Here is a 24,587-nt window from a genome sequence, read left to right on the forward strand (position 1 = left end):
GATCAAAACACTGACAAAATTGGGCATCATCAGTGTCACCTGTTCTTCCCCCCTTCATCCATTGGGATGTTAGCTGTGTAGAAACATGGAACCTGGCACCATGCTGGAATCTAGGCATATGGGGAGGAATAGGGCCAGCTTATTGTCTTATCTTCATGAAACTTACAGTTTAATAATTATTCTCCAGAGAACTCTTTATGGCCAATGTTAACATATAATTTATTTTTTTATAGATGTTCTAGTTCTTGATATTCTTTCACTGTGGCAGATTAGCTAGGTGGCAATTTGGTGCCAGTGGGTAAATGCCTTTTTAATATTTCTTAAACATCTTCTTCAGTATCTGGGCAATTGTGTTGTATATCCTAGAAAATATAAACTCTAGTATTATCTAGTACCATATTGTTATATATAAATGTGTATATTGTTATATATAAATATGTATATAGTATTATCTAGTACCATATTGTTATATATAAATATGAGGTAGTAATTTCATCATTCTGAAATTGTCTTGTTAAAAACATAATCCTTTATTTCTATTTGATTTGAAATTTTGGGTCTATAAGAGTACTTATTGGTTTTTATTATTTGGAAACTTTCTTGCCTTGCTTTTCCTGATTTGGTTTTTCTCTTAGGTCTCTTTGTACCTTACTGATTCCACTTTTTGGTATCTTTCTCAAACTCATCTTTCTCTTCTCTGTCTTTAAGTATTATTATTCCACTGGCTTTACCTCTCTGATCTCTTAATTTATTTATTTTCTACTTTCTCCTTATATTCTACTCACCTAAGACATGGCTTCATGTATTTCCTATATTCTGATGACTTCCACCTGAGTCTATCTCTGACCTCCCTTGTGAGCTGGGGCCCCCTTTTCCTTTTACTTTTTTTTGTGTTAGTTTCTCTCAATGCCCAATAACCTTATTAATATGAAAAATTAAAAACATACTAAATGTGCAGTTATTTTTGCTTCCCTTCCCTTATGTTCATCTGTTTTCTATCTTAAATTCCACATATGAGTGAAATCGTATGTTATTTGTCTTTCTCTGACTGACTTATTTTGCTTAGCGTAATACACTCTAGTTCCAACTATGTGGTTGCAAATGGCAAGATTTCATTCTTTTTGATTGCTGAGTAATATTCCATTGTGTGTGTGTGTGTATATATATATATATATATATATATATATATATATACATATACACACCACATCATCCTTATCCATTCATCAGTTGATGGACATTTGGGCTCTTTCCATACTTTGGCTATTGTCAATGGTGCTGCTATGAACATTGGGGTGCATGTGCCCTTCAAATCAGCACTCGTGTAGCCTTTGGATAAATACCTAGTAGTGAAAATCTACTAGGGGTAGAATCGCAGGGTAGTTCTGTTTTTAATTTTTGAGGGAACTTCCATAGCCTCTGTTTTCCAGAGTGGCTGCACCAATTTGCATTCCCACCAGCAGTGCAAAAGTGTTCCTCTTTAAAAAAAATTTTTTTTTAATGTTATTTGTATTTGAGAGAGAGAAGAGACAGTGTGTGAGTGGGGGAGGGGCAGAGAGTGATGGAGACAGAATCTGAAGCAGGCTCTAGACTCTGAGCTGTCAGAACAGAGCCTGACACGGGGCTCGAACTCCTGAGCCAAAGTCAGACACTTACCTGACTGTCACCCATGTGCCTCAAAAGGGCTCTTCTTTCTCTGCATCCTCGCCAACATCTCTTGTTGTCTGAGTTGTTAATTTTAACCAATGTGACAGGTGTGAGGTGATATCTCATTGTGGTTTTGATTTGTGTTTCCCTGATGATGAATGGTAGCATTTTTCCATGTGTCTGTTAACCATCTATCTGGGTGTCTTCTTTGGAAAAGTGTCCATTCATGTCTTTTGCCTATTTCTTCACTGGATTGTTTTTTTTGGGTGTTGAATTTGATACGTTCTTTATAGATTTTGGATACTAACCTTTTATCTGATGTGTCATTTGCAAATATCTTCTCCCATTCCATGAGTTGCCTTGTAGTTTTGTTGATTGTTTCTTTTGCTGTGCAGAAGCTTTTTATCTTGATGAGGTCCCAATACTTCATTTTTGCTTTTGTTTTCCTTGCTCCCAGAGACATGTTGAGTAAGAAGTTGCTGCGACCAAGGTCATAGAGGTTGTTGCCAGTTTTCTCCTCTAGGATTTTGATGGTTTCCTGTCTTACATTTAGGTCTTTCATCCATTTTGAGTTTATTTTTGTGTATTGTATAAGAAAGTGCGTCCAGATTAATTCTTCTGCATGTCGCTGTCCAGTTTTCCCAGTACCACTTGCTGAAGAGAGTGTTCCATTGGATATTCTTTCCTGCTTTGTCAAAGATTAGTTGGCCATATGTTTGTGGGTCCATTTCTGGGTTTTCTATTCTGTTCCATTGATCCATTTGTCTATTCTTGTGCCATTACCATACTGTCTTGATGATTACAGCTTTGTAATACTGCTTGAAGCCCAGAATTGTGATGCTTCCAGCTTTGGTTATCTTTTTCAAGATTGCTTTGGCTATTCAGGGTCTTTGCTGGTTCCATACAAATTTTAGGATTGTTTGTTCTAGCTCTGTGAAGAATGCTGGTGTTATTTTGAGAGAGATTGCATCGAATATGTGGATTGCTTTGGGTAGTATAGATATTTTAATAATATTGTTCTTCCAATCCATGAGCATGGGAATGTTTTTCCATTTTTTTGTGTCTTCTTCAATTTCTTTCATAAGCTCTATAGTTTTCAGTGTATAGATTTTTCACCTCTTTGGTTAGATTTATACCTAGGTGTTTTATGGTTTTTGGTGCAATTGTAAATGGGATCAATTCCTTGATTTCTCTTTCTGCTGCTTCATTATTGGTGTATAGAAATGCAATCGATTTCTGTAAATTCTGTAAATTATGAAATTAATTAATTAATTTTCAGGAATAGAATTCAGTGATTCATCACTTACATATAACCACCCAGTGCTCATCCCAACCAGTGTCTTCCTTAATGGTCCTCACCCCTTTAACCTCTACCCCCTCCCAACACCCCAACAGCGACCCTCATTAATGGTTCTCTGTATTTAAGAGTCTCTTATGGTGTGTCTCCCTCTCTACTTTTATATTATTTTTGTTTCCCTGAACATTGATTTTATAGCCTGCTACTTTGCTGAATTCATGTATCAGTCATAGGAGGATTTTGGTGGAGTGTTTTGGGTTTTCCACATAGAATATCATGTAGTCTGTGAAGAGTGAGAAGTTTGACTTCCTCCTTGCTCTTTGTGATGCCTTTTATTTCTTTGTGTTGTCTGATTGCAGAGGCCAGGACTTCCAACATTATGTTGAATAACAATGGTGAGAGTGGACATCCTTGTCGTGTTCCTTACCTTAGGGGGAAATCTCTCAGTTTTTCCCTATTGAGGATATTATTAGCAGTGGTGCTTTCATATATGACCTTTATGATTTTGAGGTAATGATCCTCTATCCCTACTTTTTTGAAGGTTTTTATCAAGAAAGGATGCTGTATTTTGTCATATGCGTTTTTAGCATCTATTGTTGAGACAATCTTGTGATTCTTATCCTTTCTTTTATTAATGTTATGTATCACATTGATTGATTTGTGGATATTGAACCAGCCCTGCATCCTAGGAATAAATCCCACATGATCATGGTGAATAATTCTTTTAATGAATTGCTAGATCTGGTTTGCTAATATCTTATTGAGAATTTTTAAATCCATGTTCATCAGGGAAATTGGTCTGTAGTTTTCCTTTTTAGTGAGGTCTTTGTCTGGTTCTGGAGTCAAAGTAATGTTGGCCTCATAGAATGAGTTTGGAAGTTTTCTTTCCATTTCTATTTTTTGAAACAGTTTCAAAGAATAGGTGTTAACTCCTCTTTAAATGTTTGGTAGAATTCCCCTGGAAAGCCGTCTGGCCCTGGACTCTTGTTTGTCGGGAGATTTTTGATTACTGATTCAATTTCTTTACTGGTTATGGGTCTGTTCAAATTTTCTATTTCTTCCTGTTTCAGTTTTGGTAGTGAACTAGGAATGGTATGTTTCTAGGAATCTATCCATTTCTTCCAGATTTCCCAATTTGTTGGCATGTAATTGCTCATAATATTCTCTTACTATTGTTTGTATTTCTGTGGTGTTGGTTGTGATCTCTCCTCTTTCATTTGTGATTTTATTTATTTGGGTCCTTTTTTTTTTATCAGTCTGGCTAGGAATTTATCAATTTTTTTAATTCTTTCAAAGAACCAGCTCCTGGTTTCATTGATCTGTTCTGTTTTGGGTTTTGTTGTTGTTGGGTTTTTTTTTTTGATTTTGATATCATTGATATCTGCTCTAATCTTTATTATTTCCCTTCTTCTGTTGGTTTTGGGCTTTATTTGATGTTCTTTTTCCAGCTCTTTTAGGTGTAAGGTTAGGTTGTGTATTTGAGACCTTTCTTCTTTTTTTTAGGAGGGCCTGGATTGCTGTATACTTCACTTTTATGACCACCTTTGCTGCATCCCAAAGGTTTTGGATTGTCGTATTTTCATTTTCATTGGCTTCCATTCTATAGTAGGATATTCTTTAGTCTCCAAGTATTCATGGTTTTTCCAAATTTTTTTCTCGTCGTTGATTTCGAGTTTCATAGCATTGTGGTCTGAAAATATGCACAGTATGATCTCAGTCTTTTTCTACTTGTTGCGGGCTGACTTGTGACCCAGTTTGTGATCCCTTCTGGAGAATGTTCCATGTGCACTTGAGAAGAAGTGTATTCTGATGCTTTAGGATGAAATGTTCTGAATATATCTGTTAAGTACATCTGGTCCATTGTGTCATTCAGAGCCATTGTTTCCTTGTTGATTTTCTGCTTAGATTATCTGTCCATTGCTGTAAGTGGGGTGTTGAAGTCCTCTAGTATTATGGTATTATTATCAATGAGTTTCTTTATGTTTGTGATTAATTGATTTATATTTTTGGGTTATTTCACGTTGGGGGCATAAATATTTATAATTGTTAGATCTTGGTGGATAGACCCTTTAGTTAAGATATAACGCCCTTCTTCATCTCTTGTAGTCTTCATTTTTAAATCTAGTTGTCTGATATAAGTATGGCTATACCACTTTCCTCTTGACCTTTTGGAATGTCAAAGACTTTTTGGTCTTTTGAAAAGACCATGAATACTGTGTTGATAGATGGTTCTCCATCCATTTACTTTCAGTCTGAAGGTGTCTGTAGGTCTGAAATGAGTCTCTTGTAAGCAGCATATAGATGGGTCTTGTTTTCTTATCCATTCTGATACCCCATGTCTTTTGGTTGGAATGTTTAGTCTTTGAAATTTATCTTTTTTTTTTTTTTTTTTAAATTTTTTTTTTCAACGTTTATTTATTTTTGGGACAGAGAGAGACAGAGCTTGAACGGGGGAGGGGCAGAGAGAGAGGGAGACACAGAATCGGAAACAGGCTCCAGGCTCCGAGCCATCAGCCCAGAGCCCGATGCGGGGCTCGAACTCCCGGACCGCGAGATCGTGACCTGGCTGAAGTCGGACGCTTAACCGACTGCGCCACCCAGGCGCCCCTAGTCCTTTGAAATTTAGAGTGAGTACTATAAGATATGAATTTAGCGGGGCGCCTGGGTGGCGCAGTCGGTTAAGCGTCCGACTTCAGCCAGGTCACGATCTCGCGGTCCGGGAGTTCGAGCCCCGCATCGGGCTCTGGGCTGATGGCTCGGAGCCTGGAGCCTGTTTCCGATTCTGTGTCTCCCTCTCTCTCTGCCCCTCCCCCGTTCAAGCTCTGTCTCTCTCTGTCCCAAAAATAAATAAACGTTGAAAAAAAAATTTTTTTAAAAAAAAAGATATGAATTTAGCACCATTGTGTTGCCTGTAGAGTTGGTGTTTCTGGTGATGTTCTCTGGTTCTTTCTAGTCTTTGTTGCTTTGGTCTTTTTTGTTTTGTTCTGTCTTTTCTCCATCCAAAGGGTCCCCCTTAAAATTTCTTGCAGAGCTGATTCAGTGGTCATGAATTCCCAGTTTTTGGTTTTCTAGGAAACTCTTTATCTCTCCTTCTATTTTGAATAACAGACAGCCTTGCTGGATAAAGAATTCTTGGCCACATATTTTTTTCTGATTCAGCACATCGAATATATCCTGGCACTCCTTTCTGGACTGCCAAGTTTCTGTGGATAGGTCTGCTGCGAACCTGATCTGTTTAACTTACAGGTTAGGAACTTTTTTTTTTTCCTTGATGCTTTCATAATTCTTTCCTTATCTGTGTAGTTGTGAATTCGACTATGAAAATGCCTTGGTGATCGTTGCTTTTTGTTGAATTTAATGGGAGATCTGTGTGCTTCTTGGATTTTGATGTCTGTGTCCTTCCCCAGATTAGGAAAGTTTTCCACTATAATTTGCTCACATAAACCTTCTGCCCCTTTTTCTCTTTCTTCATCTTCTGGGATTCTCATGATTTGGATGTTATTTCTTTTTAATAAGTCACTAAGTTCTCTAAGTCTTGTACTCTTTGCCTTTGTTTCCCTATTTTTTTTCTGCTTCATTATGCTCCATAATTTTATCTTCTAAATTGCTGTTTATCCTCTAAATTGCTGTTTCGCTGCTCTGCCTCATCCATCCTTGCTGTTGTGGCATTTATTTGAGATTGCATCTTTATAGCATTTTTAATTTCATCCTGATTAGATTTTATTTCTTTTATCTCCACAGGAAGGGATTCTATGCTTTTTTTCAACCCCAGCTAGTATTCTTATTATCGTGGTTCTAAATTCCAGTTCAGACATCTTGCTTATATCTGTGTTGATTAAGCCTCTGGTTGTAATTTCTTCCTCTTCTTTTGGAATGAATTCCTTTGTTTTTCATTTTGGAGGAAGAAAAAAATTAATAAATTAAAAACAAAACACAAATTCAAATAAAGGAAGCTATATCCTAGATTTATTTTGGTCTGCTTGTGTAAAGAAGCTGGTAGAATGGAGAAAATAGGGAAACAAAAGAACAAAAAGGTAAAAAAGTTTAAAACTTAAAAAAACTTACATAATAGAAAAAATGAATAAGGAAAATGAAATAGAATAAAAATCAAAACAAAAAATAACGTGAAAAATAATAAAAATAGAAATAAATTTTTCTCTTTCTGTATCCAAGAATAAGGAAGAAAATAAAGAAAAATAAGAAAAAAAACAATTTAAGCAAAAACAGAAGCAAAGATAATGAACAAATAAATGAACCAGCAAACAGAATGAAACCTTAATGAAGTTAAGTTTCCCCTAGAACTGAAACTATGATTCCTTCTATAGTCCGTACACCAAGCAGGTGGAGTGTCTTGTGCTGGTCTTGTAGGGGATGTGCTTAGAGGGCGCAGTTGGGTGGGGTTTGGTGTAAAGGCTCCATTCTCCACTAGGCGGTTCTGCTTAGCTTACTGGGGTAGATAAGTACGGCGTGCATGTAAGCTTGCATGTGTGCGGAGGGTGGAAATGGCTTCACCCAATTCCCTAGTCTCTGGCACAGAAACTTCATGCTCTCACTGCCCCATGATCAAGCACCCCTCCTTTGTGTCAGGCCTCCATCCACTCCCCGCCTCTACCCTGCCTGTGTCTGAGCTGTCTGCCTGCCAGGTGGCACCTCTCTCCAGTTTTATCTCAGATGGGGTTGTTTCAAAACCCCTCACTTCAGAGACCCTCATGGCTTGGGCCCATGCTGACTCTCTGGGGGAGGGTCTCACTGAGCAATGGCTGGTGCTGGCTTACTCCAGAAAATGTTCATGGGGTCTTGCAGTGGCAGAGGTTCAGAGATTATGGCAAATCACACATAGCCGGCATCAGGTTTCACCGCATTCTTGTGTCTTTGTCCCAATACCAGCAAACGTGGTTGCTCTCCAGGGTCTGCTGGGGCCTTTGCTTTTTGGGAGGCTGTATGGCCTCTACCAAATGCACTCCAAGCTGGTGAACTGCTTCTCACCATGTGGCCCACGGACCCCTCAGAACCCACTACCTGCTCCTGGGGATTCACCCTACTTCCTCACCAGAGCACCACCAGGCACTGAGCTCTCAACTTCAGACTCTGTGCTCTACTCTTTATAGAATCCAGGTGGTATTGAAACCCACTCCTTTCTTCCTGTCAATGATTTTGGGGAACAGATTTCTTATTCAGTCCCCTGCGTATGTTTTCACTCTTTTTCTCTCTTTCTCTCTAGCTACTTTCAGGGGAGTGCTTTTCTTGCACTATTCCAGAGTGCTGCTCTCTCCCCCTTTCTCTTTCCCTGTCCTCTCTCCACAGGAACAGCTCCCTATAGTCCATGGCTTTTCTCTTCCCCGGTTCACCTCTCTGCACTGCGTACCTGCCGAGTTCCATTGCTCAACTTATGCAGATTGTTGTGTTAATCCTTAGATCAATTTCTAGGTGTTCAAAATGGTTTGGTGCTGATCTGGCTGCGCTTCAGGGATGAGACAGGTTCAGGGTCTCCATGCTGCTCCACCATCTTAACTCCTTTCCCTGATCTGGTAACTTTAATTCCCACCCCCCCCCCCTTCCCCCCCTCAGCTGGCACTGAAGCTTCATGCAGTAGAGGGCCCTGGAGTAAAGTACAGAGGAAAATGGTTTTGCTTCCAGGTGCTGGTGTGCTTGTTTATCTTGTGCTGAGCTTGGCTTTTTCCAGCACCAGACTCCTGAGGCCCTTGAAACTTCCCTGGTGCTCTAGTGTTACAGTACAGGGTGGCTGTCAGCAGCTTCCTCTAGCTGTCCCTGTTTGTAATCTGTATTGTTTGTCATTTTGTATTGAAGTGCCTCTGGTTAAACACCTCTGTGAGTAACCTCCCTGGCACCCTAGTTGAATGATTTCTGGCAAGTTCCTTAGGTAGATTCCTAGTAAGTGAGGAACTTTTCTTCTTTCAGTGAGCAAAGGCTGTTTGCTCTCTAACAAGTTCTGGATCACAGCACTGGAGAGGAGAGCTTGGGGAGAAAGAACCCTTCATTGGGTCGTCTGAGCCTCAGGAATAATGACTGTTTCTTTTATCTGTCATTCCTATGTTCTTTTTTTAAAAATGATTTAAATGTTTTCATTTTATTTTTGAGAGAGAGAGAGAGAGAGAGAGACAGTTTGAGCAGAGAGGGAGGGGAGGGGCAGAGAGAGAGAGAGAGAGAGATGGAGACACAGAATCTGAAATAGGCTCCAGGCTCTGAGCTGTCAGCACAGGTCATGACCGGAGCCAAAGTTGGACGCTTAACCAACAGAGCCACCCAGGTGCCCTATTCCTAAGTTCTTTTAAGTTCTCTTTACATCTTTATAGCTAGATAATCCCTCATTATTTTAATTCCCATTATAGTTAATAGTTTTTTATATTAATTATCCTTGTGTGGTTTCTCTCTCATAATTGGACCCATATTGATATATTTATTTTGAAGCTCTGTTTTAATTGTTTGTACATTCATAATCATTATATCTTTTTGAATCTTCACCTCATTTATTGTAGTAAAATTCATGGTAGCAAAATTACAGTAGCTTCAGGCCTCATATCTTCCTATGATATTCTTAAGAATAGGAGGTCTGTGTTCCGTAATTTTCATCAAGTTTTGAGATTTATTCTAATGACAGTTGGGTGGGGAAATACAATATGCTGTTTACTTAACTCACACATGTACTTTGGTTCAAGTGGTACATGTGTAACCTTTCTAAAAGCCACATAGGTCTCTAATGGAAGGGGAAAGGAGGGGAAAGCTGTAGAGACTTCTCATAGGTGTCTGTACAGTGAGCCTCCACAGTGCCAAGCCTTTAAACTTAAACACAGAATGATGGTAGAAATGGTAGAAACAGATCCTTTAAATAAGATATAAAATTGAATCCATAGAAGTAAAGTAGACTTTTTGTCAATGGAAGGAAAGAGAAGAACTTCAAGTAATGAATTGAATTGAAACGATTGAAACAATTGTGGACTGTTCCAGAATTTCCACTTACCAGTAGTATTCTACTTTTGGGATTGTGAGTCACATATATCATTTTCCATTGTGTAACATATAAAACTAACATGTACTTGTTTGTCTAAAATCCAGTATTTGTTAATTAAGATTATGTCATCTAAGAGCAAATTGAGCATGGTCAAAATGCCCAGGGAGATCCAAGGACCCCCTTAACTGGACAGTCTGATAAATGGCCAGATCCATGAGTAACTCAGTTAAGATGCTTAGAACAGTTTTGGGCACACACTAAACACTTAAAATGTCCCTTGTTTATTATTGTTGATGGTGTGTTGTTATCATTACTAGTGTTATTACTAGGGAATTTACCAATTCCATTTCACACCATATCTGCATTTCTAAGGAAACACCAGAGGTCCAGAATCACCTATGGTCTAGGGAAATATATGATATATAAAATGACATTAAGTGTCAATGGTATTAAAAGCCATAATAAGGTAATTTTATATTCATAGAGAAGGCGTTCTCTTTAGGGAAACTATTCTAATTCTGGAATTTACCAGAATTAACTGATTGATGGCTGGAACTGTACCCTCACAACCATTTTTAGGCAAGAAATGACTGAAAAATTTTCTACTTCATAGACTTCTTTATTGAAACTATGGATTTTCATCCTTTCTCAGTGAAGTTTTACAGATTCTCTTCTACACGCGCGAGTGCGCGCGCACACACACACACACTCACACACAGTATATCCTGTCTGAAAAGATCCTCTTACATATAAACATATTGCTTGCTCCCTCACTTCTTTCCAGTCACTGCTGAAATTTATCATCATAATAAGAGGCCTTTTCTTACCAAAGTATCTAAAATAGCACCTTTTGCTATGTACCTATCCCATTATCTTTAGAGTTATTATATACCCAGGATATTTTGAGTAAAAGAATATGCTTTTAATAGTTCCACCTAGACAACAGGTATTTGCATAGGGCAAATAGGAATGAATGGTCCTCCTGTTTTTCTTTCTAGCACTGATATATTATTTCTTTTTTCTTTTTTCTTTCAACAGAGTGGCAGTTTCATAAGAGTAGAGATTTTTTTTCTATTTTGTTTACCGCCATGTCTCTGATGCATATGGCAATACCTGGCACATACTAGGTATCTGATAGTTGGGAGTTAATAAAATATCATAATGCATTATATAACTGCCTCATTACTATTTTTATGACTGTTGGAACTATCCAATTGAGAGATAGCTATTTGTAGTGTTATAATCCTTTGGTTAGGAAATGTATTTTGTATTTAAAAATTTATAATTAATACCTTCTCTGACCTCATTCCCTTCAACACTTGGATACAGAACAGATACGATTTTTATTTATATTGTAGTGGATTAGTAGTTGTCCATATTGTTTTCTCTTGCCTGTAGAGAAACATTGCAGTTTCATTACAGCTCCTGCTTTTCAAGCTCCTGGGAATTAGTGCTTACCTGGTGTCTGGGGTATTGAAAATGCTTTCAGGTGAAGATTTAAAGGCTGAGAATATATCCTTCAAAGGCTATGAATGGGAGTGTCCCTGCCTCAATCCTCAAGGAGGCTTGTAAGACTCAGGATTCATATTTTAAATCCATAGTGACAAATGCCTTCCACCAGTTCATCTTTGTAGTTAGGGCAGGTAAATAGGCATTCAGAGGATATTATTATAGTAATTGTTCTTGCTGGTGCAGAGGCTAACAGCATTCTGGCACTCTCAAGGTATTTACTGTAGCTTTTGATTTGCTATATGTGAGTAGTATTTCTGCAGTGTTGCAGTGCTTTTACTTCGTAACTCACGCTAAAAGTGCATGTGAAGATGAGAATTTTTATAGAGGAATGAGGAAATTTGTCTTTATTTAGTTACAAGATAAAGGGCATCTATGAATTGAGGTTAATTATGCTACATGTTTCAGTACATGTAATTACATTAACTTGCTATTTGGTTTTTTAGCAGCATTACTTAACTTTCCCTTTAATAATTTAAGGTCTCTCTTCCTGAAGTATTTTTGCCAAAATATACTTTTTAAGTATAAAAGAATAGAAAATTGTTTATAGAAACTAGCAAGTAGCTTTTCTCAGTAAATGTTAATCTAGGTTCTTATGATAAAATATAAATCAAACAAACCCAGTTACTTTTTAGGCCATGTCTTTACAGCTGAGGAGTTGCAGTAACAGTGCCACCTGGATGGTTTATTTCATTATTTCACTTTGTGTGGCAGTTAATTCATGGAGTCGATGGTAGATTCGCAAGGTATCTAGTATGTTGACATAAATCTTAGATTTGTTTTCTATTTAAACCCTTTGTTTTAAACTTTATACTCCTTCCAAGATCATTTTTACTTCTGACACCGTTGATATCTTTAGGGAACCAATTGGAATTACTCTGTTAACAGCTGCATTTGTTTTCCTTTCTTCACTGGAAATGGTTCACAGAAATAATAACTGACCATGCTAAATACCCATGCGATATTTTCATGAATGTATTATTGGCCATTTTCTGCTTACATGTTTGGCCCATTCCAGAATGATTCTGGCTAGTGTGGGGTACTTTTTTTTTTTTTTTTTTTTACTTAGATGAAAGAGTGATTCCTTCCTTGGCTGTTTTTTTTTTTTTTTTTTTTTAAAGTAGGCTTCACATGGAGCCCAATGTGGGGCTTGAACTCATGACCCTGAGATCAAGACCTGAGCTGAGATCAAGAATTGGATGCTTAACCAACTGAGCCACTCAGGCACCCCTTTCCTTGACTTTACTTTTAACCTTTTACTTTTCTTTGTGAAATGCTTTTTATTTTTAATTGTGTTATTTATTTGAAAAGAAAGTGTAACTTCTTTTTTTTTCAAATTTGCAAATACTGAGTTTACACTGTCAAAACAAGGCAAGTTCTTTGAAATGGAAGGGGTATTATGCACATATAGCATATTATGCACATATGCAATTAATTTTATTGTTTGCTAGGACTTGCTCTCAGACAAGATGTATACATACATACATATACATGCATATATATACATATGTAAATACATGCATATATGTAACTATTTAATGTGATATCTTTTTAAATTTGATTTTTACTTACATTGAAATTATTTTAATTGGTTATATAATTGTTATTTTTTTCTTTAATATTGGAATTACATATAGTCTACAAAACTTATTCCCAAAACAGTGATCTTGTAACATCCCTCTCTTCCATCATTTCTGACTCCCCAAGGAACTAGGTTATTATTATTATTTTTTATTGTTTTTCTTTGTACTCACCTACATATCTCTAACATACTTATATTGCATTCGAAACATTTTGACTTTTTTCAGTTTTAGACATTATCTCTACTTTTCCTTATGGAATATGAGGATGTAAGTACTTTTCATATATTCTCTGCTTGCCCTGAAAACATATATATACCCTTTTTCTGTCTTTCTCTCCTCTTAATAGAGTTATAATCACAATTTTGTTTTGTATATTATGACCATGTAAAAAGTATTTTTAGCTGAATCATGTAGTGAATATATTACAGTTACTTTTCTTGGCAAGAATTCTGTTTTCACTTGATATTTTCTTTACTTTGCTTAGTTTTGTAGTTTATTTTAGTTTTTGCTTAACTTAACCCAGTTCTTCCTCAGATATTTAAATCATTTTCTTAAAGTTTAATGTTATTTCACTTGTCTTTTTTTTTTGCCTAAATACCTAAAATATTTTTTATTTATCCTTAAAGTCTAGTAGTTTTACTAGAATATATCCTGAAGTTGTTTCTTATTCTTTTTTTTTTTTTTTCTTTTGAGAGAAAGAGGGCACAAGTGAGTGAGGGACAGAGAGAGAGAGAATGCCAGGAGGGGCTGAGAGAGGGAGAGAGGGAGTGAAAAGCAGGACTCTCCAGAAGCAGGGCTCATGTTTTTACCTGAAGTGGGGCTTGTGTTCATCCAAAGAGGGATGGACTCATGCTTACCCAAGGTGGGGCGCAAACTCACAAACTGTGAGATCATGACCTGAGCTGAAGTCAGATGCTTAACAACTGAGCCACCCAGACACTTGCTATTCTTAAGTACAGTGTGTGTTTCTTATTTGTAGTTTCTAATCCATTTTCATTCCTGTGAAGTTTCCTGAATAATGCTATTATTGTATGTTGGATATTTTTGTCTGTTTAGTATTTGTTATTTTCTCTCATTAAAAATATTTTTTGGTTTCCTTTTGATTAAAAAAAAAATCTTTTATTTCTTTTAAGGTATTTTCTGTTGTTTTAGTTTAATCTTCATTTCTGAAATGACTTTCCCTATTTCTGCTTCTTTCCTGAGTTATCCCATCTCACTTTTTTGTTTCTGATTTTGTTTTGATTTAGTTAGTTCTTCAATACCTTGTATTACTTTAAAATTTTTCAAGTAGTAGATTATAATTATGATCTGTTTTTGAAATATCTTTTTGGCTACTTTCATTGTAGGAATTTTTTTCTTTTCTCACTATTATTTTTTTATATAAGAACCTGGTGTACATCTGACCTTTAACCTTTTCTTTACTTATTCTTTTAAAAAATTTTTTTTAAGTTTATTTTTGAGAGAGAGAGAGACAGAGACAGACCATGAGCAGGGGAGGGGTACAGAGAGAGAGGGAGACAGAGAATCCAAAGCAGGCTCCAGGCTCTGAGCTATTAGCTCAGAGCCTGACATAGGGCTTGAACCCACAAACAGTGAGATCATGACCTGAGCCAAAGTCTGATGGTTAACTGACTGAACCACCCAGGTGCCCCAACTCATTCTTTATTTTTTTTTTTAAGTTTATTTATTTTGAGAGAGAGACAGAGAGACAGAGAGAGAGTGGAGGAAGGGCAGAGAGAGAGGGAGAGAGAGAATTTAAGAAGGCTCTATCTGTCGGTGCAGGGCTTGACACTGGGCTGTAACTCACAAACTGAGATCATGACCTGAGCTGAAACCAAGAGTCAGATTCTTAATCAACTGAGCTACCCAGGCACCCCTCTTTGCTCATTATTAATTGAATTTAGTTTTTTCCTAAATGTTTAGAAGGAAGCATGATTGAAGAAAACTTTTTAGGCTCACTGAGCTTCCTTTTATAGTGTTTAGCATACGTATATGGTGGCTTGCCTTCTGGGATTTTCTGCCTTTGTTCCATTCTACTTTTTTCTGGTTTCTCTTTTCTATTTTTTTTTTTTAATTTTTTTTTTCAACGTTTATTTATTTTTGGGACAGAGAGAGACAGAGCATGAACGGGGGAGGGGCAGAGAGAGAGGGAGACACAGAATCGGAAACAGGCTCCAGGCTCTGAGCCATCAGCCCAGAGCCCGACGCGGGGCTCGAACTCACGGACCGTGAGATCGTGACCTGGCTGAAGTCGGACGCTTAACCGACTGCGCCACCCAGGCGCCCCTCTCTTTTCTATTTTTTAAAAATCCTGTTTAATTTGTATTCTCTTCTCTATAGTTTTTCCTGGTTTCTTGGGCTCTGTTCTGCCTGGGAACCCTGGATGGTCAGTTTCTATAGTTCTTACAGGTCACCAGACTACCACCTTTGGAACTTCACTTAAATCTTTTGAATTACCTGCTATTGGAATGGGCAGACCTTCTCCCAGTTTCAGCTGCCTTTCTCAAATTGACCTGTGCCTCCTAGTGAGTACTGTTGGCTGTTTTGGAGTTCTCTTCCCAGGTCATTCGATAGCCCCTTCATTCCTTCTGTTTCTTCCTGCGTGGATGCTGGTACCCATAGGTTTTGTGACTGTGAGTTGTTTGTCACCATATGTTTTATTTTGGGGTTTGTAGGGATATCTTATCCCCTTATTTTATTATAGATGTTGTCCATAGGTTTATGGTTTTGCTATTTAATTGCTATGTCTGTTTTTAAGGGGAGATCTGGGGAGATAAACTCTGCTGTTTCTACTTTTATTTTCTATTTTGTGATTTTGCTTGTCTTTCGTGTTAGAGGATGCCATCAAATTATTGGCCATCTGTTCATATTTAAAATTTTTTTAATGTTTATTTATTTTTGAGAGACAGTGTGTGTGTGTGTGTGGGCGCGCGCGCACGCGTGGAGGAGGGGCAGATAGAGAGGGAGACACAGAATCTGAAACAGGCTCCAGGCTCCAAGCTGTTAGCACAGAGCCCGACGTGGGACTTGACGTCACGAACTGCGAGATCATGACCTGAGCTGAAGTCGGACACTTAACTGACTGAGCCACCCAGGTGCCCCCATCTGTTCATATTTAATAGCAGAACACTAAAATGCTTTTAGAAATTATGTGCCAGAGGTGCCTGGCACTACTAATTACTAAATCTATTGGGGATTCCTCTTGGATAGAAATTGTCAGTATGGACTTTTTTGTAGGGTGGTTTCTCTGGGCCATCTTACTGAAAAGCTTAGGATGTCAGCATCTTTTTATGTATTTTGACTTCGGCAGATCATATTCAGTAGAAAAATCAGTCCCATCTTTCTCCTAGAGGTTATAAACTTGGCTACTACTGATTTTAGAACCTTGTGGAAGAAGAAGCTGTGGTAAAGTATCAGTATGTAGCCCAGACTCTTAATCTCCCTGTTTTCATATAGTACCCCTGCTGTCAACCGTACCTACTATTTCCATTCCAAGGACAACAGTGACAAAGATGAAAATTACTATACCTCCTTCTTCTCCTCCTTTTCCCTCCCTTCTCAGCGGCCCCCGCCCCCACCCCCCTGCTTCTCCCTGTCCCACCTCCTCCAGAGAATGAACTTCCAACCACCTGCCTGGGTATGGGGAAAGGCAGTTTCCTAGCAGTGTAAACTGGAGGGAGGATCTGGGGTTTGACTGCTTCTTAAATTTTCAACTGCTCTGGCTTTTAGCCCCATTGATTTCTGTCATTTGCAGAGGTAGCTGGCACTACCAATCACTAAACCTGTTAGGAATTCAAATACAAAAGGGGTTGCTCCTAAGCTTTCCGGTCTATTGGCTTAAGACCCTTTTTCCTGTTAACTAAGTTACCATTTCTGTTCAAATTGTTTCCTCTCAGGTTTTGCCATTGGGAGTGTGTGTGTGTGTGTGTGTGTGTGTGTGTGTGTGTGTGTAATTATTTGTTCTTTTGGTGAGAGTTCGGAAGGTGACCATAGCTAATGCATATTTAACCTATCATTTAACTCAAGTATTTGTTTATACTCATTGAAATATATCAGTGTGAACACCTATGTAACTAAAGCCTAGGTCAAGAAATAGAACACCTTGCTAGAACTTCAGAAAGCCCCCCATACCCTCTTCTAATCACTGTTTCCTCTCTGTTCCACAAAAGAATTTCCCTTTTAATGTCTAATGTTGTAATTTAGCTTTGCCCATTTTTGAACACTAAATAAATGGAATCATACTGTGCAAAATCTTTTGTGCCTGACTTTTTTTTCAGCATTTTGCTGGAGATATTTGCCTTGTGTTGTTGTGAGTAACTAATCCATTCATCCTTATTGCTGTGTAGTATTTCATTATGCAACTATACTCCAGTTTATTTATTCTGTTATTTATGGACATCGATAGACATTTAGGTTGTTTATAGTTTTTGCTATTATGAATAATGTTGCTCTGAACATTCCTGATTATATGACTTGATGCTCATGAGCACCCATTCCTATTTGGTAGATACATAGAAATGAAATTGCTAAGTCTTAGGGTCAGCATGAATAGGCAATGCAAACAGTTTCCAGTGTTGCTCTACCAATATGTATTCTGCCATTGAAAGTTTTATTCTCTACATCCTTCCCAACTCCTGGGATTGCTGGATTTTTAAAAATTTTATCATTATGATGAGTGAATAATGCTTTTATTTGGTTTTTCCCTGAAGACAAATGAAGTAGACTAAGAATTCATACGTTTATCAATCTTTCGGGACATCTTTTTATAATGGGTGTGAAATGTTTGTCTTTTGCTCAATTCTGTATCAGGTTGTTACTTTCTTATTCATTTGTATGAATTTTCTATATTTTCTAGTTACAAACTCTCAATTATATGTGTTGCAAATATCTTCTCCCATTCTGTGGCTTGCATTTTTCATCTATTAGTGGTTCTTGTGCTTATGATGAGCAAGTTATTTTTAATATAGTCTAATTTAATAATGTAGTTTGATTTATTAATCTTTTTATTTATGCTTAGCGCTAATTTTGGTCTTGTTTAAGAATTCTTTCCCTGCCTCAAGTTATGAAGATACACTTTTATATAATCTAAAAGCCTTATTTCTTTAATTTTTATATTTAGATTTATGGTCCACCTGGATTTCATTTTTATATATGGTATGAAATAAGGATAAAATTTCATTTTTTATGTATATCTGTGTGTGCACTGCTATTTGGTGAAAAGACTTTCCTTATTATAATCAGTCTGTAATGTTACTTTGTCATAAGTTAAGTGCCTACATATATGTGAATTTTTTTCTAGTCTCTCTTCTGTGTCATGGGTCTGTTTGTCCATTCTTTTTAAAAAAATTTTTTTTTAACGTTTATTCATTTTTTGAGAGACAGAGAGGGACAGAGTGCAAGCAGGGGTGGGGCAGAGAGAGAGGGAGACACAGAATCCGAAGTAGGCTCCAGGCTCTGAGCTGTCAGCACAGAGCCCGACACGGGGCTCGAACTCAGGAACTGCGAGATCATGACCTGAGCTGAAGTTGGACACTTAACTGACTGAGCCACCCAGGCACCCCGTTTGTTCATTCTTGCATAAATACTATGCTTTCTTAATTACTGTAACTTCAGTTTTTATATCTGGTAGTTTGAGCCCTCCAGATTTATTTCTTTTGGAAATTGTCTTAGCTATTTTTTGTGTCAAAAGTGTCTAACGTATAATTTTAACCCTGTGTACTCATCATTGATTAGTCACTTTTGTGTATATCAGTAATCACCATTCACCAAGACATAGAGTGTTTCCATTGCTCAGAAAGGTTTCCTTGTGTCTCTACCAGTCAATACTCCCCTCAAGATAATCACTATTATGACTTTTATCAACATTGATTACTTTTGTCTATTCTTGACCTTCATGTAAATTAAATCATAGAATAAGTATTCATTTGAGTATGGCTCATGTCTGTCAGAAGCACCTGTGTTGTTGTATCTCAGTAAACCATTCTTTTTTTATTGCTCTTTGGTATTCCATTATATGAATATACTATAATTTATTTACTTCCCTGTTCATGAGGATTGTTTTTAGCCTTGGGTTATTATGAATAAAACGACTATGGATATTTTTATAAGTATCTTTTGGTAATTGTATATACTCAGTTCTCTTGGTATATTCTTAGTGGTGGAATTTCTGGGTCATAGAGTGCATGTATAATTAGCTTTAGTTAATAGTGCTTAACAGTTCCCCCCAAATAATTGTAACCATTCTTTGTTGTTTCAGGATATTGAACATTTTATGCGAAAAATTGCAGAAATAATTGGGGGCATGGAATTATGCCCTCGTTCTCCAGATAGGTTTTATTTGTTTTTATTTGCCTGTTCCAGGCTGCTAGTACACTAGCAATCCTTGATCATGTCAGTCTAATGTTACAGATTAAGGTGATTTGAAGCCAGATTTCAGTTCTTGTAAAAGCCAGGTTATTTACAGTTCATCTCTATTCCCGGGCTCTTTCAGGGGACTATCTAAAGTGTGGAGAATTTATGAATATCTCTCCTTCTGGGTAGGCCCTGAAGTCATATTTTGCTTCTAGGTCTGTGAGACCATAAAAACCTCAGCTAAATTTATCAATCCTTCATTTGTCTTTTCTGAAATTAGCAGATGCCCCTAGAGAGAAAACAGCTCCAATGTCTGGTTCATCTTCCTGGCTTTTTCTTCTTCAGGATTCTAAACTCTAATTCTAAACTGTCTTATTTGCTTCTCTGTGCCTGCAAGCAGATTTTTAAAAATCATTTGACCAGATTTTTAAAATGTTCCTAGTAGGATGATTGGTGTGCTTGGTATATATTGTCATTATCTGAAGTAGAAGTCTGTTCCCCATTAATATTCTTTCTACCCTCATCTTGTCTCTGTGTAGTCTCCCATTCCTTTTTCCCTTCGTTATGTCTGTTTATTCTAAGTATCTATTATTTGGTTGATATTGCATGGTTAATTATCACAGATTTGTGTAATCCATATTTTCATTTGATATAAACATATTCATATTCCTACATGTTTCGTTTTGTAAGTGAACTTAGAATCATGTTTCAGGTCTAAAATAAATCTCTTTGAATTTAATTTCAATTATATTTTGGGGGAATTGGCATTTTTACATTATTCATTCTTCCCACTTAGATATGCAATGTATATTGACTTTTTAAACTTATGTTTTCCTTGTGTATAATATTAAGGTTTTGGGGGTATGTGTGTATGTACTTGCCATACATTTCTTATATTTCTAACTGGTTATATATTATGTGACTTTGGGGAATAAGGCTCTTCACCCACTTTTCTTTCTTTTTTTCGTGTGTGTGTGTGTCTGTGTGTGTGTGGTTGATATACAGGAAAGTGACCAAAAAATGTTTATCTTGTATCCAGTCATTTTTTTCAATATTTATTTATTTTGAGAAAGAGAGAGAGAGAGTGAGGGAGACGGGCAAAGAGAGAGGGAGAGAGAAAATGCCAAGTAGGCTGCATGCTGTCAGTGCAGAGCTTGACGCGGGGCTCAGTCCCACCCACTGTGAGATGATGACCTGAGCTGAAACCAAAAGTTGGACGCTCAACCAACTGAGCCACCCAGGCACCCCAAGGACTTTTAAAATTCAGTAATAAAATAACAACATTAATTTAAAAATGAGCCAAAGACCTTAACAGATACTTCACCAAAGAAGATATAAAGATGGCAAATAAGCATATGGAAATATGCTCCACATCATATGTCTTTGGGGAAATTCAAATTAAAACAAGTTATCACCAAAAACCTAGAATGGCCAAAATCCAAAACACTGACAGCACCAAATGTTGGTGGGGATACTGAGCAACAAGAACTCTTCTTATATACTGCTGGTGGGAATGCATAATGAACAGCAATTTAGAAGACAGTCTGGCAGTTTATTACAAAACTAAACACAGTCTTAACATACAGCAGCTACTCCTTTTGGTATTTACCCAAAGGAGTTGAAAACTTATGTCCACATAAAAACCTGCACAATAGCCTGCACAAGGTTTTGTTTGTTTGTTTTTAATTTTAGTCAGTTAATATACAGTACAGTATTGGTTTCAGGAGTACAATTCAGTGATTTGTCACTTTATACAACACCCAGTGCTCATCACATAAGTATCCTCTTTAACAGCCATCACCCATCTAGCTTGTCCCCTACCCACCTCCCTCCACCAACCTCAATTTGTTCTCTATCCTTAAGATAGTCTCTCACAAGTCTCTTGTGGTGGGGTACCTAGGTGGCTCAGTCAGTTAAGTGTTCCACTTTGGTTCAGGTCATGATCTCATGGTTCGTGAGTTCGAGCCTTGTGTCAGGCTCTGTGCTGTCAGCTCGGAGCCTGGAACCTGCTTCAGATTCTGTGACTCCCTCTCTGTCTCTGCCCCTCCCCCAGTCCTTCACACACATAAGCGTGCTCTCTTTCTCTCTGTCTGTAAGATAAACATTAAAAAACAGAGTCTCTTGTGTTTTTGGTTTGTATCAAGTCCTGCCCCGGGCTTTGTGCTGTAGCACAGAGCCTGCTTGGGATTCTCTCCCTCTCTCTCTGCCCCTCCCCCACCACATGTGCTCTTTCTATCAAAAAAAAAAAAAATCAAAGAAAAAAAAGGAGTATCTTCTGGTTGGTTTCCCTTTCTTCTCTTTTTTACCCCCTTTCCCAAATGTTGTTCATCTGTTTTGTTTCTTAAATTCCACATATGAGTGAAATCATATGGTATTTGTCTTTATCTGATTGACCTTTTTTGCTTAGCATAATACATTCTTGCTCCATCCACATCGTTGAAAATGGCAAGATTTTATTCTTTTTGTTGGCTGAGTAATATTCACTGTATGTGTGTACATATATATATATATATATATATATATATATATATATATACACACACACATTGTGTGTGTGTTTGTGTGTGTACAATGTCTTTATTCATTTGATGGACATTTGGGCTTTCTCCATAGTTAGGCTATTGCTGATGCTGCTGTAAATGTTGTGGTGCATGTACCCTTTTGAATCTGTGTTGTTGTATCCTTTGGGTAAATAAATATTTAGAAGTGCAATTGTTGGATCATAGGGTAGGTCTATTTTTAGTTTTTTGAGGAACCTCAACTCTGTTCTCCAGAGTGGCTACATCAGTTTGCACTACACCAGTGCAAATAGGGTTCCCCTTTTTCCGCATCCTTGCCAGCATCTGTTGTTTCTTGTGTTGTTAATTCTAGCCATTTTGAAAGGTGTAAGCTGGTATCTCATCATGGTTTTGATTTGTATTTCCCTGATGATGAGTTCTACCTGTTTTCTCCTGTAACGTTTTGATGGTTTCCTGTCTCACATTTAGGTCTTTCATCCATTTTGAATTTATTTTGTGTGGTGTAAGAAAGTGGCCCAGGTTCATTCTTCTGCACTTTGCTGTTCAGTTCTCCTAACACCATTTGTGGAAGAGACTGTCTTTTTTCCACTAGACATTCTTTGCTGCTTTGTCAAAGATTAGTTGACCATATAGTTGTGGGTCCATTTTTGGATTTTCTATTCTGTTCCATTTGTCTAAGTGTCTGTGTTTGTGCTAGTACCATACTGTTTTGATGACTACAGCTTTGTAATATAGCTTGAAGCCTAGAACCATGATGCCTCTAGCTTTGCTTTACTTTTTCTGGATTGCTTTGGCTATTCAGGGTCTCCTGTGATTCCGTACAAATTTTAAGATTGTTTGTTCTAGCTCTGCAAAAATACTTGTGGTATTTTGATAGGGATTGTATTGAATATGTAGATTGCTTTGGATAATATAGACATTTTAACAATGTTTGTTCTTCTGATCCATGTGCATGGAATGCTTTTCCATTTCTTTAAGTCCTCTCAATTTCTTTCATAAATGCTCTCTAGTTTTCGGAGTACAGATCTTTTACCTGTTTAGTTAGGTTTATTCCTAGGTATTTTATGTTTTTTGGTGCAATTGTAAATGGGATAGAGCCCTTGATTTCTTTTTCTGCTGCTTCATTATTGATGTATAAAAATGCAACAGATATCTGCATTGGTTTATTCCCTGCGACTTTGCTGAATTCATGTATCAGTTCTGGCAATTTATTGGTGGAGTCTTTCAGGTTCCTTTTTTTTTTTTTTAGTTTTATTTATTTTTAATTTAAAAAAATTTTTAATGTTTATTTTTATTTATAAATTCCTAATGTCCCTCATCCATTTAGCCCACCCCCCCACAATCCCTCCAGCAGCCCTCTGTTCTCTGTATTTAAGAGTCTCATATGTTTTGTTCCCCTCCCTGCTTCTATATTATTTTTGCTTCCCTTCCCTTGTATTTATCTATTTTGTATTTTAAATTCCTCATATGAGTGAAGTCATATGATATTTGTCTTTCTCTGACTAATTTCACTTAGCATAATACCTTCTAGTTCCATCCACATAGTTGCAAATGGCAAGATTTCATTCTTTTTGATTGCCAAGTAATACTCCATTATATATATGTACCATACCACATCTTCTTTATCCATTCATCTGTCGATGGACATTTGAGCTCTTTCCATACTTTGGCTATTGTCAATAGCACTGCTATAAACATTGGGGTGCATGTTCCCCTTCAAAACAGCACACCTGTATCCCTTGGATAAATACCTAGTAGTGCAATTGCTGGGTCGTAGGGTAGTTCAATTTTTAACTTTTTGAGGAACCTCCATACTGTTTTCCAGAGTGGCTGCACTAGTTTGCATTCCCACCAGCAGTGCAAAAGAGATCCTCTTTCTCTGCATCCTCGCCCACATCTGTTGTTGCCTGAGTTGTTAACGTTAGCCATTGTGACAGGTGTGAGGTGATACCTCATTGTGGTTTTCATTTGTATTTCTCTGATGCTGAGTGATGTTGAGCATTTTTTCATGTGTCTGTTAGCCATTGGGACGTCTTCTTTGGAAAAGTGCCTGTTCATGTCTTTTGCCCATTCCTTCACTGGATTATTTGTGTTTTGGGTATTGAGTTTGATACGTTCTTTATAGATTTTGGATCCTAACCCTTTATTTGATATGTCATTTGCAAAGATCTTCTCCAATTCTGTTGGTTGGCTTTTAGTTTTGCTGATTGTTTCCTTTGCTGTGCAGAAGCTTTTAATTTTGATGAGGTCCCAATAGTTCATTTTTGCTTGTGTTTCCCTTGCCTCCAGAGACGTGTTGAGTAAGAGGTTGCTGTGGCCAAGGTCAAAGAGGTTTTTGCCTGTTTTCCCCTCTAGGATTTTCATGGCTTCCTGTCTTACATTTAGGTCTTTCTTCCATTTTGAGTTTATTTTTGTGTATGGTATAAGAAAGTGGTCCAGGTTCATTTTTCTGCATGTCGCTGTCCAGTTTTCCCAGGACCACTTGCTGAAGAGATTGTCTTTATTCCACTGGATATTCTTTCCTGCTTTGTCAAAGATTAGTTGGCCATACGTTTGTGGGTCCATTTCTGGGTTGTCTGTTCTGTTCCATTGATATGCGTGTCTGTTTTTGTGCCAGTGCCATACTGTCTTGATAATTACAACTTGAAGTCCAGGATTGTGATGCTTTGGTTTTCTTTTTCAAGATTACTTTGGCTATTCAGGGGCTTTTC

The 24,587-nt window shown here is 37.4% G+C and overlaps 1 protein-coding gene across 3 annotated transcripts in view; it reads left to right on the forward strand.

Annotated features, from left to right (window-relative positions):
• SPATA6 (spermatogenesis associated 6) overlaps positions 1–24,587 on the forward strand; it is a 143,401-nt gene that overhangs the window by 21,920 nt on the left and 96,894 nt on the right. The gene's annotated exons all lie outside the window — the stretch shown is intronic.

Source organism: Prionailurus viverrinus, chromosome C1, assembly GCF_022837055.1.
Source record: "Prionailurus viverrinus isolate Anna chromosome C1, UM_Priviv_1.0, whole genome shotgun sequence".
NCBI lineage: Eukaryota > Metazoa > Chordata > Mammalia > Carnivora > Felidae > Prionailurus > Prionailurus viverrinus.